General features: G+C 40.5%; 1 long non-coding RNA gene and 1 pseudogene across 1 annotated transcript in view; both read left to right on the top strand.

Moving 5' to 3' along the window:
* The window catches only part of LOC105721948 (nucleoredoxin-like), a 34,591-nt pseudogene extending 22,666 nt beyond the window's left edge, over positions 1–11,925 (top strand).
* The window catches only part of LOC135277471 (uncharacterized), a 433,990-nt gene that overhangs the window by 273,928 nt on the left and 146,678 nt on the right, over positions 1–13,384 (top strand). The window lies entirely within an intron of this gene.

Below are 13,384 nucleotides of genomic sequence, written 5' to 3'. Positions count from 1 at the left end.
TTAAGCATAGGATTTTTGAGAACAGGTCAATTCATATCTATTTTCTGCTTGGATTTCACATACACTTGATACCAAAAAAATTAGTTGCAGGCTAATGTAATCATAGAAATATTTTAGGAGACAGGAAAACTAAAGGGTATTCTTGATTTTCTCTGTGACCTTATCTACTGTACTTAACCTTTTTGTTGAAACTTCCTCCATCTGCAAAAGATTCTTCATAATTATACCATCTTATTATCTCATCAGTATGCAGGAATTCTAAGTTCTTCTGAAAATAAGAGAATACCGTAAACTCCTATCCCCTAAAGCAGGGTGGAGAGATTCTGTCATGATTGTCTAGGAGTGGTAAAAAAAAAAAAAACAACCTGACATTATTGCTACTGCCACCATAACCTAGGAAAAGTTCACTCACAGATGACATTATTCTTTCCCAAAAAGTGAGAATTGAGCGTCGGAATATTCTTTTCCACATAGAACTCCAGGTGGCTACCCCAAAGTTGTTGCTCTTTATGCTCAGATCTCAGAGTATGGTTGGAGGACCAGATGCATTGCCAAAGAGCATGTTGAAGACATAGAATCTCAGTACCTCTCCTGATCTACTGAATCAGAATCTTTATAAAACAAGATCCCCAGGTGGTCTAGATGTGCTTTAGAGTTTGAGAAGCACTGTATATGTGAAATATTTGTTCCGTTCTGAACCCTCTGAGATGTGTTAGCAGGAATGTGTGGAAGTCCTCTTCTGATTGGAAGCTATTTGCAAGGATGGAAGTTAGAGATAGCCCCCAGAGTCCCATGGCCTCTGTATTTAATTTTGATAGAAAAGACAGTAAGAAAGGAGACCGTCATTCGTGGCTCCTCCTGGAAGTCTTCAGTTGTCCTGGTCTTTGTACCCTGTATGGAGTAACTGATAGCTCTCACTTACTCTCCTTGCTGCAGAAGAAAGTACTTGAATTTGACAGTTTTGGCTGTCTCTGTTATATACAGAAACAGTAATGGCTAAAATTACAAACATCTTTATAAAAATGTAATTCTGTTACAAGATGAATTATGATCTAAACTTAGTTCCAAATGGAATTAAAACTGGGGTGTTTCTTTTCAAACCGTCAGTTTGTTTATGCAGTGGCTTCAGCCCTGAGCAGAATCACCTTCAAAGTGAAAAACAATTCTGGCTTAGAACTGCCAGTTCCTATGAAGCAACCCTAGGTACCAGGATGCTCCAGGTCCTGATTTGTTTGTGTGATGTAAACTTAGACTTATGCAGTAACATATAAATAATATATACCCAACATCTTCCATTAATTAAAAAAGGCAAATGGGTTAAGAACCTTTGCAGAGCCAGTCTCTTTTCTGACCAATGTGTAAGAATCTCCAATTCCTTCTAAAATTATTTGTCAGGCCTCATGGCATTTTGAGATATTCTGGAAATTTTTTTATTAGAGTGGAAGAGTATTTTAGATACTATGGCAACATTTCTGTGCTCTCCTTTCACGGTCTCTGATGACTTCACTTATCATGATGGATCTCTGGCTACGTGATTAGGAGGCAGACAAAATTTAAGTCTAATTTCATTTGAAGTAGCATAGGTGCAAGTGTTAGAGAGAAAAAAAAAATCTTTTCATGTTTTCTGCTGAAAAGGAAAGAATCCCTTTTGCATTTGAAATCATTCCTCTTTATGGCATTGCCCACCTGCTTCCACACACATGAATGTGAATTGAGCCTTTCAAAATCAGAGTCCAGATTTTTCCAGGATAATCCTACCAAAATGGTGGCAACATCAATACTTGCTAAGAGTGGTAACAGCAGCTTCTGAACAAAAGTTCAATGTAGGGAGCAAGTGTTGAGGACAACCTGACCTTATCACATGTGCTCTGAACCACTGAGAAACACTGCAGGTCTACAGAGCAGGAAAGTGTGGAATCTGCAGTATATTTCCCCACACATCCGTGTTGGGATCATTTAATGTTACTAGTATGAGAGAACAAGTATAGATGTTTCAAAATTCTTTCTTTTTATACCTGTAACAGGGGCATAGGTAAAAGCAAAATAGTCTGTCAGCTGGCTGTATTGCAAATTTTAGGACATCTGAGCAGTAATAATGGCTAAATCCCTTCTTTGCACAACTCCTCCTTTTCCCCCTACAGAATGTCATGATGTGGATAGGAAGCATGTGTTAACTGACCTGAAAACTTTTTTTCAGCTTGGTTTGATTTGAAGAATGAGAACTTTGTAACCTCATGTTTCATTAAAAAGAGTTACATTTGAAAAGCAAGTTTATTAAGTCCTAACTTGTTCCACTAACAATGAAGGGAATAAAATGAGATTAACTGCTTAATTTCCAAAATGCTGTGCTGACCAGGAGTTTGCAGATCTTTACCCCCTAAGCATTTTCTGATTATAAAACAGCATCAATAACCCATTCTCTCTTTCAATGTTGAAAAGTAAATGACAGGAGCACACTGTGTTGGTACTTTATCACAGGTATTTTTTCCAAATGCAAAATTTGTTGAAAAGTTACAAAGCAAACCTTTGGTTTGGGGTTTAGATTATGTATTTGAAGCCATCATTATTTGAAGCCCTAGAAATAGGAATTGAGGGAAAGATGAAACACTAAACATTTTCAAATATTGCCCTAGTTAGTGTAACCCACCACTCTGTAAACTTCACAGTGGTGGAAACCTCATCTTTGTTGTTCATTCACTAGTCCTCAGTACTTAGCACAGTGTCTATCATAATACTATACATTCAACAAAGATCTAGTGAATGAATCAACTAATAGTGGTTTAATAAATAAGTAGTTAAGTTCAAGCTGATGGTTTATAGCAGGAATCAGCCAACATTTTGTACAAAGGGCCAAATAATAAATATTTTCTGCTTTGCAGGCCATATGGTCTCTGTTGCAACTACTTGACTCTGCCATTGTAGTGAAAGCAGTCATAGACAGTATATAAGTGAATAAGCATGGCTGTGTTCCTATGTTCCAGTAAAACCTTATTCACAAAACAGGTGTCGAGCTGTATTTAGCCCATAGGCCATGATTGTGGGTCGATGGAATACAATGTCCTATGACTTTGGGGCCAACTATCCTATTATAACTTTGTTTTCTTTCCTTGGACTTTTATAGATGATAGATTCACTCATAAATTTCTTAGTATTTATTTAGTAAAGCACTATTATATGGCTGTGGAGACTATCTAAATATATAAAACATACTTCCTACCCTCAAATAACTTTTGGTGTAATAGACTGTCTTTCAGACTCACCCATCGGAGAAGTCATTTCCCATTCTAGAAACAGGCTAAGCAAAAGAGAGGTAAAGAGAGGTCAGAAATATAACAACTGATAAATCTCCATAGATAATAAACTATCAGATATGAGGGAGTATTTACCTGCAAACACATTTTAACATCATTTTCTTTCTTTTTTTTAATTGTTTGGTTTTTTTTTTTTTTTTGAAGGGTCTTGCTCTGTCACCCAGGAGGGAGTCCGGTGGCACAATCATGGCTCACTGTAACCTCTGCCTACTTGACTCAAGCAATTCTCCTACCTCAGCCTCCCAAGTAGCTGGGACTTCAGGCATGTGCCACCATACATTTTTGAATTTTTTGCAGAGAGGAGGTTTTGCCATGTTGCCCAGGCTGGTCTTAAATTCCTGAGCTGAAGTGATCCATGGGCCTTGGTCTACCAAAGTTCTGGGATTACAAGTGTGAGCCACCATGCCTGGCCTCTTTTTTAAATTTCAAAGTAAACTTTTTATTGAGGTATACAATCCATGTAGAAGGTAGGCTCCAACTATAGTATGATTTGGAAGATTTTTTATCCTGTAACCAGCATCTAAATCAACAAATATGGTACTAGCAACTCAGAAAACCCTAATATATTTTTCCTGGCATTACCAAGTATCGTCCCACAACAAAGTTCAGCATTAGAGTGGCCTTAACTACACAGTTTACTTATAACATGCATCTTTTAAGATGCTAGCCAAGAATCCAGGCAACCCAGAATTTCCCTTTGGGTGTATAACCCCTCCCAACTCTCAGCCCATGCATTTCAATTGAGAATGACTCCATATACAGGGCTCCTTGGTAGATTATGAAATATATACCAAAGCAATCAATGCACTCTCATTTCAGACTGCCGTGTGTGTCAGAAAGAGCAAGGAAGTAGCTTCTCTTTGATTGAACTGGGAATAATGAGGATGGAGTTTAGAAGTTCCGAGGGGCCACCGCACAATTTCAGGGAACAGCCAACTCCAAAATCTCTGAATCTGGCTGTGCTTTGGACTAACTCTCCTTCTATAGTTTTCAGTTTAAGTAGCCAATAAGTGCTTCCTAATCCTCTCCTGTATTTATGTTTATACTAGTTTAACCTGAAAGCACAGCTCCTGTAATGGAGGTCCAAGTGAAATCGATTCTTATTGTGGCATGATTTTTGAAAATTGAACATAAATATGATTTTTAAGAACGAAAGTAAATAAAGGAGAAGGGAGGAAGAGGAGCTGAAAAATTTAAAACAAACAAACAACAAAATAAAACAAAACAAAAATGTAGTCAGAGAGGTAGGGAGAAAACCAGAAAATTGCAGTGGCCTGGATGCTGAGGGAGCAAATTCAAGTCTTCTTCAGAGCTGTCAAATGCTGTATAGAAATAAAATATACCACAGAATTCATTTGTGTATTCATTTATAAATATCTGTTGAGCACTGATGTATGCCAGACACTGTAATGAGTACTGGAGACACATCAATGAATAAAAGAAACAGAAGTCCCTGCCCATGGGGGTGTGGGGGCTTATCGTTTAGATTGGAAAAACCTTTAGATCTGGTCATATGGAATAATCCTGTAGAGAGCTGTTTTGTCAAGCATCGAGGGACAAAACACACATTCCCAAGAACGTCAGGCGTGAATGATGGCCAGGAAGTGGAGTCAGTGCATGCTTGTTGCCAGGGGTTATGACGTAGCTCACAGATTTCCCTACTACCATTCTTTGTTAGTTGTCTTTATTCATATTAATTTCCTTTTGAATGACACCATGAGAGTGTCATTGGCTTTTTCTCCTTAAAAGCATTGAATTCCTGAGGATTTTTACAGCATTTTGACTTAGTATGATATGGGATGGTCTCAGGTCACTCCCGTTGTCCTGTATCCAGGGCTCACACCAATCAACACAGGGTCGGGATTTGGTGCTCCCTCCCTGCCTCCTGTGAATAGCACTACAGACATAAAAATACTCTTAGGTTTTGACTTATAAAATAACTCAAATGTTTTGAACACAGAGTAGATGACTCTCATAATTCTGTCTCTTGTCAGATTTCCCCAAGACTGGGAAGGCTTTCGATATTTTTGTGAGGGTTGGAGGTGACTGGGAGGTAATAGCATACACTTGCTTCTATTGTTCTTTTCAGAAAGTGAAGAGCCCAGTAGAAATGTCATTGACAGCTCCAAACAAGTCAATCTTAAGTTGTAGGTAGGCATTTCTTTATCTACTTGTCCAGCGACTTCTGGTTGGTGTTACTGACAGCCTAAATTTCATGAATGGACTCATAAGCAGCTAGTGAGAGCCAGGTGAATAGATCTGTCATTCACTGTGTGGCTCACTGACCAAGAAGGATAACATATTCATACTTCAATCCACAAGAATGCTTGAGATAGGACAAGGAGGCCTCAGAAAAGTTTCTGTCATATTTTATGGATAGTGACTGTGTTATTCAACTATGTCACTTAATGCATAGTCACTGTGTATAATGGATATGGAGTGCCAATTTCAGCAGACTGCAATAAAATACACTAAAACTCAGCTAAACCTAACTTACTCATGGTAATTCAAAAGTTACTAAAAGTTTTGAAGTTACTGAATCAGAAGTTACTAAAGAATCAGAAGTCAACCAAGGATGAAGTGCCTCCATTTTAAACTCAACTTATCTTGTCCTCCATAGATAAATAGAAATGGTTGTTCTCTATATGAAGAAATGTTAGATAAGCCAGCCAGTATTTTCTATAGATCTTGAAATGTATATATCCAGCTATAGTGAAGACAATAATATTCCAGAATGCCAGTGACCTTCTGGAACCACTTGTTCTGTAATGACTCACATAAAGCTAATTTGAAAGAAAGAAATACAGATAAGTTTATTTAGCTAGAAAGTTCAAACATATCTATTAATAATTAGTCTGTTATTTTGCTGAAAACAGAACATTACATTTCCAATAAATATTCATTAGGAAAGAATATATACCTTAATTAAGACTGACTGAAAGCAAACCAAAAACCAAACCAAACAAAATTGGAATGTCAGGTGATTGTTCATCTTGGCTTGTCCTGTTCTCTTATGTAGAGTATATAGATTTTGCATATACAGATTACTGTCCCATTTTTTCCTTGATTTTATTTTCAGATAGAATGTATTTAAAATATCCTCAGAATACAACTAATATATAGGAGTTGGGGCTGGGCTCGAACCCACTCTGTCACCTTCACCTGTCTGGATCCCTGGAAAGTATCCTTCCATAAGTTCATTTGCATAAGGAACCTAAGAGTTCCCTGAGGAAGACTTACCCAGAGAAAAGGTGCCTCAAAAGTAGCTCAAAGGGAGACTGAGCCTACAGCAAACAATGAGTACAATGTCTGTTATTTTCTTTGTCACCCAAAAAAGCCCCATAAAGTTGTAGGCAAAAATGAACATTAAGTGAAATGAATAGAACTCTTTGTGAATTATTGGCAGTGCAACACAGCCCTCTTTTACAGTATGAAAAGGGAAACGGAGATGCACCACATTTTAGGGCTTGTAACAGCTCACTTTTGACATTTCCTGAGTTCTAGAGACTGCAGTAGTACTCAATATTCACCAACTCAGACCCCCAGCAGCCATGTCATTGAGAACACTGCACTAAGGCACTGTCACAGCAAGGTGGCTTTGGACCCATAAAGCAAGATGGCACCAAAGATAGTGAACAACGGCAGATTCAAAAGGAAAGTTTAGTAACCTGTGCCACGTGGGGGCTCTGAGAAATAATCGTCTTGTGGCACTTGGCAGGGTTTTTGAGTCTCAAAAGAGAGGATGACGGTGAGCCAAAGAAATCTTATTTTGTTGGCAGTGTAATTTAATTTTATATACCTCAGAGCTCCCACAGCTTTATCCAAATCACACTCATAACATGCATCTGTAAAGCCAAAAGATCAGAGAAAGGGGCAACATGATTTCTTAAGTGCTCCATTTTCTCAGAAAATACAAGGCTATATCTCTCCTTAATGATTTGTAATTAAAATCATTCGGGTAATTATGTTTAATGAATTTTATCTTTCTTCATCTTAAAGCATCCTGAATGAGTTAGAAAGAGAAATATTCTTGCTGAAGATAACTACACACATGCCTGTGAGTGTGTACACTTCTCTCCACCCACTGTTTCCTGTTTCTCCCTCCTCCCCAAGGAACAGGAGATGTCATTATTGGCAGCTGATGAGGCAGAGCCCCCAAAGTGAATAGACAGGGGTGCAGTTAAGGGAGCTTTTGTCTGGTAGATTAGACAACCACCAGTTTTATGTTCATGATTGACTTTCCTCCATGTAACTGTTAGACAAAACTATTCACCTGTTAGTGTCTTCATTCTGTGCTTTGAAAATCACTGTCAGAATTTAGCAGGCAGCACTTTATATGTGGAATCAGCTTTGCTTGGGTTCCTCTGAATACATCCTTAAACCCCGGCCTTTTTCAGATTGTACCCCTTTCTTCATCACTATTTTATGAGAATGCAAGGACCCATCAACCACAAGACACTCGTTTCCCCTGAGAAAACACAGAAAAAGACTAGAGAAGAGATACAAAACATACTCTGGGCCCCTGAATCCCACTGAATGATTTCATAAAGCTTCTTGGGGATTTGTTTTGGTCTCACATTGATCCTCCCTGGCGCTAGAGCTCTAAGCCAATGCCTCTGGCCAATGGTACTGCAAAATCCTTTTTAAGTATGTGTACACTCCAGTTCCCACCATAGGGAGAGCCCTTCTAAAGGGACCTGAACTGTTTCTTTCCAAAACTTTGAGCCCCAGATGTTCTCACAGGCCAAGAGCTGTTCTCGGAATTCAAAGGAGAGCTGGTGCTTTTACGGAGCTGAGTAGTGGCAGTGGGCCAGCTCGACTCATGTGGTGAGGTTCACTGCATTGTGATTTATAAAATGTCCCCAATAAAACTAAAAAAAATAAAAATAAAAATCTGTTCCTTATTTATCCTACCCAGTAAAAAAAAAAGTACCATAGTGCATTTCTAAGAATACTTAATTTTATGTGTGTGATTATAATTATTTAAACACTTGCTAGCATTTTTCCAGAAGCTCTTTCTTCCTCAGATGAGCCAAAACATTATTTTTTCCACCCTGATTGTCGCAAACAAAACAAAATGGATATTTTCTGCTATTAGAAGCCTGAAGAGCATTTAACTACGTGGCATATATTGTAAGGAAAATTGGAAAGCTGTATTTTTAAAATTCATACTTTCCAAGAAAAGATGAACGTGGATCACATTTAAACTAATATTGGAATGCAGAGGGGAAGGAAGGACAAAGGAAATCCAGTTTGTCTTCCGCCTGGCTTTCGTATATAAAGTTCTGTACATGTTTTTAAAAGAATATGTTTAAAACCATTCATAGAACACTGTACATGTAAGTTAGTAACTATTTTTATATCACCAGGAGGAACTAGCTTTCTTTGGGCCTCCAATTACTGTACCACGAACCTTAAGGATGCAGAGAATTTGGATCAAGGCAGAAGCAGAGCAGAAAGGACTACAGATGTCCCATTGGTATTTTCTGTGAACAACTCAATTCTCTAGAGAACACTGGCTATAAAAGAGAAGGCCCAACAGCTGAGCAGTTAAATGCTCACTTATTGTCAGGCTAAGATAAACCAGAATTTTGGAAACGTTTAGGAAAAAGAGATTGTAACAGCAGAGCACTCTTACAGTCTTTACTAAACCAATTCAATATAAGTTCTTGGTATTTAATTATAAGAATAATGTCTTTACTGATACACAGATTTTTCAGGGTGTGGAGCAATTTGGAAACAGTCAAAAAGTCTAATTAATGGTGACATCTGGGAGGATAACAGAAAGCCATTTACAGCTATTGTAAAAGTTCTTATAAGATATATCTAGGAGAGTGGTTCTCAAAAAGGGCAATTTTGCCCATATGGGACACTTGGTAATGTCTGGAGACATTTTTGGTTGTCCCAATGTGTAGCTACAACTGGTGTCTTCTGAGTAGATGCTTTGGATACAGAGTGCTCACCAGCACCCTTGTTGCCATTAAAAATTAATGGCCACGTGGACAGAGGAAGTAGGGTTGCTGCTCCCTGCCTATCCACCTGCCTGTGTGCTGGGGTTGTGGTGGGCCAGGATGATGAACTTCTCGGAGGAACAGCTTGGCTAGAAGCTAGTGATCAGCAGCACAAGGTTCACCAGTGGCAGTGATATGACTTCATGCGGGACATGCCTTGGCTGGAGCTACCCTACAGGGAGAAGCACAGAAGCTTAAACTTTGAAACAAATACCAAATTTTCAACATTCCATTGCTAATATTCATAGATGCTACCACTGGAAAGGTTGTATGCAAGAATGGGCTGCTGGTGATTTGAGATGACACAGAAGGTATGGAATTCCCTTGGGAACCTAACACACAGGACAATCCTTCATAACAAGAAACTATCAGGCCCAAAATGACAATAATGCCACAGTCAAGAAACCCTGGCATAGAAGTACAAATCTCAAGGGTTCTCTTTTGCAAGGTACAAGATTAAAACCATGTTAAACTATCCTTTCTTTAAATGAACCTAGAATACTTACTACCTGGCATGGTTTGGACTTGTGTCCCCACCCAAATTTCATGTGGAATTTTAAACCCTACATGTCAAGAAAGGGACCTCTTAGGAGGTGATTGGATCATGGGGGCAGTTTCCCTTATGCTGTTCTCATGATAGTGAGGGGATTCTCACAAGATCTGATGGTTTTAAAAGTGGCAGTTTCCCCTGCGTGTTTTCTCTCTCCTGCTGCCTTGTGAAGAATGTGCCTGCTTCCCCTTCTCCTTCCATCATAATTGTAAGTTTGCTGAGGCCACCCCAGGCCATACGAAACTGATTCAATTGAAGCTTTTTTTGTTGTTTATAAATTTCCTGGTCTCAGGTATTAATCTTTATAGCAGTGTGTTTTGAAATGTGAAAACAACATGAGTTTTGGGAGGGGCCAGGGGCTGAATGATACGTTGTGTGCCCCTACTCAAATCTCATGTAAAATTTTAATTCCCACATGTCAAGGGAGGGGCCTGGTAGGAGATGATTGGATCATGGGGTCAATTTCCCCCATGCTGTTCTCATGATAGTGAGGGGGTTCTCATGAAATATGATGGTTTTTAACATAGTGGTTTCCCTTGCATACTCTGTCTCCAGCCACCTTGTGAAGAAGGTGCTTGCTTCCCCTTTGCCTTCCACCATGATTTTAAGTTTTTTGAGGCCTCCCCAGCCATCCAGAACTGTGAGTCAACTAAACCTCTTTTGTTATAAATTACCCAGTCTTAGATAGTATCTCTATAGCAACGTGAAAATGGACTAATATACTACCAAGACAAATAAGTGATACTCACTTTGGAGAGATGTTCATGCTGCTTCTTAGGTAATTAGAAAAATATCAGCTCCATGACAGAGAGTTAAACCTGGCATCAGAGTGCCCACCAACACCCTTGTTACCATTAAAAATTAGCAGTGTCCAGGCCACGTGGACAGAGGAAGTGGAGTTGCTGCTGCCTGCCTACCCACAGACCTGCATGCTAGGGTTGTGGTGGGCCAGGATGGTGAGCTTCGTGGAGGAACCGCTTTGTTAGAAGCTGGTGATAAGCAGCAGCAGGATGACCAGTGGCAGTGGTAGGACTTCATACAGGACATGCCCTAGCTGGAGCTGCCCTACAAGGAGAAGCACAGAAGCTTAAACTTTGGAACAAATACCAAATTTCCAACATTCCATTGCTAATATTCATAGATGCTACCACTGGAAAGGTTGTATGCAAGAATGGGCTGCTGGTGATCTGAGATGACCCAGAAGGTATGGAATTCCTTGGGAACCTAAACTCTTCAGAGAAGTCATTTCAGAGCCCTTCCTTAAAAATGACTCACAGTTCCTGGAGAGCAGCAGCCTGGAAGGGTCTCACATAGGATGCTATTTCTGTGCACATGGGTGTTCATCCTGCCAAAGCCTCACCCAGGTCCTGGTGGAATCCTATTAGAAGATCAAGGAGGCAGACCAGAACTTTGAGATTATCCTAGTCAGTGAAGACAGGTCAGAAGAGTCCTTCAAACAGTACTTCAGTGATAGGTTCTGGCTCATTATACCCTCCACTGAGGAGGCCTGGAAGTCACACTCCAGCTGGCTGTACGGAATCCAAGACATTCCCTATGCTCATTGTGCTGGACCCACAGGGCAAGATGATCATGCCGGGGTTTGGGGGGTGCAAGTAGAATTGCTTAACGATGAGGACTGCTGGGAGTTTCATGGCACTCCAAGCCCATGCTGAAGATCTCTGACTCACTGTGCAGTTCAATTGGACCCTGCCTCCTTTTTTTTTTTTTTTTTTTTTTTTTGTAGACTCTGAGGATGACAGAGAGTCCCAGGGAGCCAAGCAGCTGATTCAGCCAATAGCTGAGAAAATCATTGCGAAATGCAAAGCCAAAAAGGAGGAGACACCAATTCCATTTTTTTGTACCTGGGGAGGATGACATGACTGATTTCCTGTGAGATTACATCAACCCTCCAGAGGCTGCCCTTTTACTCACTATGCTGGACATGTCAGCACTGGCCAAGTTCGTGATGGTCATGGAAGAGATCACCCCTACCATTGTAGAGGACTTTGTGAATAACTTCCTGGCAGAAAAACTCAATCCAGAGCCCATCTGATGGGGCCTGGCCTTCTGAGATGCTATTTACAATTTAGTCTTCTCCTCCTCCCCTTCCTTCCCTCTACCCTTAGACTTATGTGTCCTGAATTATACAACCCAAGTGTCCAACCTGTCTGTGGTGCCTTGCTTCTGCATTCACTCCCCAGGTTAGCACCCTGGGGTACATGTCCTCTCAGCAGCAGCAGAATCCACCATGGTTGGAGACTCTGCTTGGGAACATGAGATGGCATAGCCTAGTCAGAACAGAGACAGCATCACTTTGGCAAAGTCACTAGCTTTTGGTGAAGGATCTGCCAGGATTTTCTTCCACAGAGTAAGTGTGAAGGGCCAGTGGATCAGGGCTCTTGCTCTGACTCTGGTATCAGCACGTACACAGCCAGCCAGCCAGAGGAACTGCCTGGTGACACCTACATGGAGGTGGAGCAGAGAAAGAGTCTTGGCCTTGATAGGCCTCAGCTTAGAGCTGTTGATGAGAAAATCCTTTTCTAAGTGATAGCTTTTCTTAGTCTGAGGGAAAAACAGCAGCTTATCAATGTGTTCTTAGAGAAGAGTTTTTCAAATGTAAAAGGAAGCTTGTGGGTTTTTTTAGGGTGAGAAAAACCATTAACAAAGGTAATAGTTCATACAGTAATGGCTTTACTGTTACTGAGCTCCCACCTCATGATGAGAGCTCCTCATTCTTTCATCTCTCTCTCTCTTCCTTGATCTTGACCTTCCCTGAGTTTCTGCATGCTTATATGACCAGCTCCCATGATCTTTCCCTTTGTATATCTATTCCCAAGAAACTCAGCTCTGAGTTCTTAGAGGAGCACCTCCTAGCCAGCACAGACCTCTCACTCCACCCAGCTCTGTGTCTGAGGCCACTGGACCTCTGCCAAGCTGCCTGCATCCACTTTGGTTACCCTATGGTCATTCCCTTTTCTTTTCAAAGCAAAACTAAGAAGACAAAGAATTATCAGAAGCCTCACATTTTCCGCAGAAGGAGCTGTGCCCTAGGGTGGGAGTGAGGGCAGAGGGCATGTTGCTATGAGTAGGCACTGGATTCCCTTGGCTAGGCCCAGGCAGATTGGCCTTTTATTTGACCGTAGTTCACCAAAAGAGAAGCAACAGCTATGCTCTCAGGATTTGGGGTGAAGGGCTTTGGCCTAGGGACTCATGCGGTTGTAGCCTCACTCAGGCAGGTGTCAAAGTCTTTAAATAATCCTGGACTTTACCCTTGGCTCCACTCAGCACTCTGCCAACCCAAACCATTTATTTGGAAAACCCAGCTCCTCACAACAAGCTGTTGACACTGTTGTTTCTTGCCAAAAGAGATTATTGATTTGTAGTTCAGAGGTACTTAGTTGGTAATCAGACTGTTACTTGATGTTACCAGCCTGAAATGCAATCACCTAATAGGAAATAAAGCAGGCATCTTTGGTCATTATCAACCAAAAGGGAAAAAAGGAGAATCAACA

The sequence above is a fragment of the Aotus nancymaae genome, unplaced genomic scaffold, assembly GCF_030222135.1.
Source record: "Aotus nancymaae isolate 86718 unplaced genomic scaffold, 86718_ANA_hifiasm-v0.15.2.pri h1tg000032l_0, whole genome shotgun sequence".
NCBI classification, from domain to species: Eukaryota; Metazoa; Chordata; class Mammalia; order Primates; family Aotidae; genus Aotus; species Aotus nancymaae.
Note: the sequence above shows the minus strand (reverse complement) of the source record. Positions and strands in the feature narration are given on the sequence as shown.